Source organism: Pinus tabuliformis, chromosome 2_2 (genome assembly GCF_031772625.1).
Source record: "Pinus tabuliformis cultivar Carrire ecotype Pingquan chromosome 2_2, CPIR1, whole genome shotgun sequence".
Taxonomy (NCBI): Eukaryota; Viridiplantae; Streptophyta; class Pinopsida; order Pinales; family Pinaceae; genus Pinus; species Pinus tabuliformis.
The window spans coordinates 160,933,907-160,940,687 of record NC_142300.1 but is presented as its reverse complement, the minus strand read 5'-3'; positions in this window follow the sequence as shown (position 1 = coordinate 160,940,687).

The following is a 6,781-nucleotide window of genomic DNA, read 5'->3' as shown; positions in this document are numbered from 1 at the left end:
TAGGATCTCTTAGGTCCTTAATTACAACATCGTGGGGTGAAAATTCAACGATTTTACCTTCACCTGAATGAGTTATCTAATATACAGATAGAAGGTTGTAGGATAAGGTTGGAACACATAATACATAATTGAATTGACTATTCTCTATATGAACAGTTCCAGTCCCTACAACACTAAGAGATCTATCATCACCAACATATATATTTTTGGTGTTACAATCATTTAAAGAAGAAAACATGGCTTTGTTTTTGGCCATGTGATAAGAAGCTTTAGAATCAATGAGCCACTCATGAGAATGAGAAGAAAAAGATACATTTAATGCATATCCAGACCGAGATACTTGACAACCACATGCAAAAAGTGTTATTCCTGAAGATGAAGTTGAAGTTGTTGAGTGCTCCAAATGGATGTTATGCTTCTTCATTGCTACTTCCAAGGCTTCCATCTTCTTAAAGAATTTGGATTCTAAGTGGCCATCTCGATTACAAAAGTGGCAATGTCTATCAGTCTTCTTCCCTTTGTTTTTATTTGCCTTATCATTTTGTTGAAGTGATTTTTCATTTTGAGATTGAAATGGCTTAGGACCCTTGTTTGGTTTAGGACCATTCTTTTTAGGATGCGACTTCTTAGGATTCTTTGAATTTGGTTGCTACTAGGTGGCTAAGGCTTTCTTAGAAGAGTTTCCAAGATTAAGAAGACCAAGATGTAAGATTTTTTCTTGTTCTCTAAGAATCACAAAAGGAATCAAAGGAACGGGGCTTGTAGTCTTGTCCTTGAGAAATGAAGGCTTATCTTGTAGAATGGAAGGTGGAAACAAACACAGAGTAGGCTGGTCCCAACTTAGTAAGAATGGAATAGATAAGGTTACCATCTTCTTTCTTAACCTTAACACCTTCCAAGAGAAGTCTAAGGGTCTTGAACTTGGACAAAAAATCTTCAATGGAAGAAAAATTATTGGGGTCCAATGTAAGCAACTTATTTTCGAGTTGATGGGCTCTAAGTTCATTTTTAATTCCAAAAACTTTAGTGATCTGTTTCATTGCTTCATTAGGAGTATCAAGTTCTGCAATATGGAATCTAAGATCTGGAGAAATAGACATCCCTATCAACCCACGTGCTTGATCTTGCCTATTTTCCCATTTGGATACCTTATCTTCATCTTTCGGTTTGGTTTCTTGGCCTGAGGCTATTCTGTAAAGACCTTTACTTCTAAGTAAATCCACAATGTAGGACCACCATTGGAAGTAGTTGGTGCTGTCAAATAACTTGGCATGGACTTTCCATTTTAACATAAATTGAAGCTATAGATGCTGAAACTAAGTGTTCCAATGGAAAGATCTTGAAAAATTAGTCTGATTAAAAAAAAAGGCTCTAAAAATGGCTTCCGGATGAAGAAGTTATGGCTTTTTGAAGAAAAGTTGTTGAAGATGCCGACGAAGTGCAGGAATGTGCAGAAATGAATGATAATGTTATATTTAAAAAAATTCGCTCCCTTTCCAAACTTAATCTAATTAGCTCAACAAAAAGAAAGACTTGAACTCAAAACCTCTACTCTCATAAAGTAGCTTTGGTCGCTTTGGACCAAGTGAGCTATATTAAAAGGTTAGTAATTTTTGGAAAAGAGGAAGGGGTTTTTTTTTTTTTTAGTCACTGAAGCTTTGGGGTGTGTGCTTACTTGAGAAAGCTCTTTTTTTTTTTGCCTGCAAAACAAAAAACACAAAACCCAACACAGACATATAGAAAAAAAACAAACCGTACGCCTTGAAGTTAGCTTTAGCCGGAAACTAAATATTTTCCTCAATGTTTCTGATTTTCCGAGATCACACTAAGGCGCGGCAGAAAAGAGCATACGCATGAGAAAAATCCTTCCTTTCTGTTTCTGATTTGCCCAGATTGCACAGAGTTGCAGGGCAAAGAGCATACGCAGAAATGAAAGGTATAGATTCGGTAATAAAAAAAACAAAGAGCTAAATAAACTGAAATAAACAGAGAGAAAATAACTAAAAACTGCAAATAAACATTGTATACCTCCAGATCTTAAAAATGACGTAGCTACAACTACCGGAAACCTTTGCGCATCAAATGAAAGGGTTTCCTCACTGGAACAGATGCTCCTAACACAATAGAGTAGTCCTCTTGGCCCGAAAGTAGTCAGTAACAATAGATCTAGGAAACGACAATCAGATGCAGTTCTACCGGCTTCAGATTTGGATCACCAATGGAAGCGACCCTTAAATAGCTCTGATACCATGTAGGAATTTACGGGGTAAGTTCCTCAGACAGAACACCAAAGGACACCGCTCACAAACAGATCACAGATCAATACACCAATATTGTTGACGTGGTTAAAACCCTCAAAGAGGGAAATAGTCCACGGCCTGAGCCAACGCGACCACTTCAGGCAATTTATTAATAAAAGAACGAAAATTTACATAAGCTTCTCTCATGAACGGTTACCCTACAAATGACCCTCCATGCTCTTTAAATAGAGATCATGGACCAATCGGGTGTTAAGCCACGAATCAAGTGTCGATAATACCGAGGAGAGAATGAACCATCGGATCACTACATATTGTGACCGTCGGGTTGTACGTTACAAAAGTACATAGTAAAGAAACACACTTTACCTAACTCTACACTAGACCAAGTTATACTTAACTATTTCCTATGTGTCAAAATATCCTAACACACCAAAGACCAACCTAGAACATTCTAAAAACATATTTTAATAACATCCTTCAAGCTTATCTTTTACATCATGGCTTTATCTATTTATAGTTTTACATTTAGGCGCAAGCCGACCCAAAAGCCCCTTTTTACCATGGGCGATAAAGATTACCATGGGTAAAAACCTACAACCTAATCCTAATGGCTTTCCTTATTCTCTGCATTCCCAAATGGTGACCCTGGGCTAACCTTTTTGCGTGGTGCTCCTCTATGCAGATCCCAAAACTTGTACTCAAAATGTTGCTCCAATAATCCTTCTCTAAATTGAAACTTGTTAAGTATGAAAACTAAGAGAGTTCATGGCAATTTCATTTGTCATGAGCTCTTACTGTCGTTGAGAGAAAAAGAGGTGAATTAGGCTTTGAATTTTGTGACAATATTGTCTAATTAAGAGTCCAAGTTGTTTAATTTTTCCTCATGAATTTTTATGGTCTGACTTGTGTTCTTGAGGTAAGAGTAATCCATGGTGTTGGTGAATTGACATTTTACGCCGACGTGGATTGGAGAAGTTCCATCTCCATCAAGTCTTGTTGATAGAGTAGCATATAGTAGTCCAGAGAGAGGTTGGGGAGGACCAATTTATGGATTCTGTGATAATTGGGGCTTTTAGATAGAAGGATCACTCGCACGAGCCCCCTTGAAAGACAAGGACAAGCACATCCTAGAAATTGGGCCACCTTTCATTAAAAATTTAAAGGGGGAGGGCTCCGAAGAAAAATAGAATGTGGTGGTGGCTAGTGGTCACAACAAAAAACCAAGACATCAGAGGTGAATTGGGAGAAAATAATTCTAGCGAAATAGGTGGCTAGGAAGATTAAACCAAAGGAGATTGAGATTGAAAGTAGAACCAAAGGAAGTGAGGTGGTGGAAACAACTTGTGAAGGGGAGTATGGGAGCAAAGTTTCCTATCATAACTAAAGTCTCAAATGCATCTTAGCAAGCAGTACCGAGAGGAAGATTAACAAGAGTGCTAGGAGATTAAATCATGAGAAGGCTAAGGGAAGGTCTTATTGAGCCTCTACTATATATGCAATACATTTCAAAATGAGTTGCCATGTGTAAAGATCAAATTCATGCAATGGGTGGAAATCTTAAGGAACATGTTCTTCATAGAGTAATGGTTGATTAATAAAGCCCCATTTTTTTAATCATTGCTAGGTTGGCAAAGCTATCCGCTTTCTTGTTTTGGTGTCTAAAGGACATGGTAAAAGGTTATCTTGTGCAAGGATTGAGTCTCACAATGAATTCCATCCGAGATTAATTTTAGAAGGTAGTCAGAAGGAACAAAGTTTATGTATCATGGATGATGAGGGCCAAGTCCCTAATTACAATGAAGATATTAAACTTATAGCACAAAAACTTCCACTGTATTGTCAATGACATGTCCAAAATTCCATATAAAAGTGATTACTTTTGTTCCCTTAAAGTTAAATATGATTATTGAGTACACCTTTCCTCTATAATTTTAGAATTTTTAATATTCACATTACAAATATTTTTTTCTATACTTATTCATATCAAAATAATTATATATTATAATTTCAATACTCTAAATTCTAAAATTTGAATTTTTTATTAAGTTAATTAACATTTACAGTATAATAAGTTTTCCAATACTTATTCATATTGGAATAATTATTTTCCCCAAGGAAAAATTGTAATTTTCATCAATAAATAGTGAAAATTACATGTTGTAGATGTTGTAATGCATATCTAAAAAAATTTGACTGTTGAACACTCAACAATCATCTGAAAAGTTCAAGAGTAATACTGTCCATATCCATAAGTCACCTAATGTATCGGTCCATCAATATCTAAATATATACCATAGAATCCATCAATAGAAAGAATCCAGTCATAAAGCCTGCTATCAAAAAATCATCAGCTATATATGTATGATTGTCCATGATCCCATCAAAGTAGGCAAAAAAGTCACTCCATATCAGCATTCCCCTATATGTGATAGATAAAAGGGTGATGATAATACTGAGAATGCTCCGGTCCATTGTGTTATGTTATTAGCCAAGTACCACGGTTCTGCTGCGTGCCTTCTTTGGATATATGATCGGAAAGTGAATTCCTTTCCCTCTAAATGTGTTGACAAGAAACGTAATCAAATTGTGCTTTTAACATCAAAATTTCATCCAACAATCTCGAGTGTGTGACTGTGATAATTAGATATCTGGTTGAACCAATCAATAACCACTATGGAATTACGAAAGACCTGTAGCTATCGACAATCTCTTTCTAGGTCAAATAAAAGGAGTAAATTCAGACTAAAAGGTTCTACAAAATTATTAGTGCCTAGGCCCAATCGAGACATCAACTTGAAAAGTTGAGAGTTGTTGAGGTAGAGAACTGCACCCCCACGACACCTGCCATTTTGAGCCGATCCATCAAAATAGGTCCATGGCATGGGCTGGTCAATGGTTTATGTGGAAATAACACGGGTATTAGATCGTTCTTCTTCTTCAGGTAAGAGATCAAAAATTGCTAAGACCCTTGCATCGATCCAATCTAGAGGTAGACTTTTATCCCGAAAAATTTCCTCATTTCTTCCAATCCAAATACCCCAACATGCGAGCATAAGAATATTCCATAGTTTTTTAGGGATGGCCTCATTCCACCAATTCTTCCATGCTTCATTAAAGGATTCACCCTACCACCTAATGCGAATGTCAAGGGCATGATAGATCAGATTCCAGATCTGAGAAGCAAAAGGACACAACATAAACAAGTGGTCAATCGATTCCTCATCCTTGTTGCATAATGTACACTATGAAGGACCTTGAAAAAATATTCTTTAAGATTTTCTCGTGTAGGAATTTTATTTGAGACTAAGCACCACAATAACGAATTTGCTTTTGGTGGACTTTTTAATTTCCAAATGAGCTTCCACCCCATAACTGCTCCTCAGGCTCTTTAGAAGCATAATCATATAAGTAACCTTCCTTTGGATTATAAATCCCCTTTTTAGAATGAATCCATATAGGAGTTCATCCCCTCTTTCCATAATTTTGATATGAGAATTTGCTAAGGCATTTGTGTAGTCATTCCAAATTTGGTGCCAATGAGATAACAAGTTTAATGTTTGAGCAGATAACCAACACTGACCCCAAATGAAGGATTTTTCGGATGCAATACTTGATTTAAAGTTTTCATACCACACTCTGCTAGAAATGTCACTAAGTCAATGGGAAGGATGCACATGTCACCACAACCAGACCATGGGTCGATCCCTATCTGCACCCGCTCACCTGAATCAATTCTCCATGCAAGACTGGATCTAATGATGTAGAAAGAATCCACCACAACTTTCCAGATCGTCGATATGTTTGCTCTACTTTTGTTATGTAAACAGATCCATTCTTCCACCGTAAGTGGGAAAATATACTTCCTAGTTACCACTTATGTCCAAAAACTGTCAAAAGTAATTAACCACCATTCGACTTTGGCTACAAGATCTTACAAGAAACAAAATATTTTTTTATGCCCTAGCCTCCCCATTCTTGGGTAAAGCAATCTGATCCCATCTAACCCAAGCAAAAGTTTAACCTTCTTTTGGTCCTCACCATAAATAACCACAACAACTCTTTTAGATAAGGTTCAAAAATACCCTTTGGGATCCATGATAATGCCATCCAAAATAGGAATGGCTTCAACACAAATTTTATAAGAACTAACCTTCTTGCATGAGATAACCACCTGTGACTCCAGACTTTAAGTCTCTTTTCAATTTTTGCTAGCAACCACAACCAATTTTCTTTTTTGTAATCATTCAGTTTTAGATGAAAACCTAGATACTTAAGCTGATCGTCAAATTTTATTGATTGGAAAAGGAACTAACCAAGAGCATAAGTCATAATCCCTAGAACAACCCGTTGCAAATAGGGTGGGCTTTTGATGATTTGTTTCCACACTTGTAGCCTTGCAAAAAAGATTGAGCCCATGTTTAAATGTAACAACATCTCTACAAGACCTATAAAGAAATATGAGAACATCATCTACAAACAATAGATGAGTTAGAAAAATATCACCTCCCATTAGAGGACCC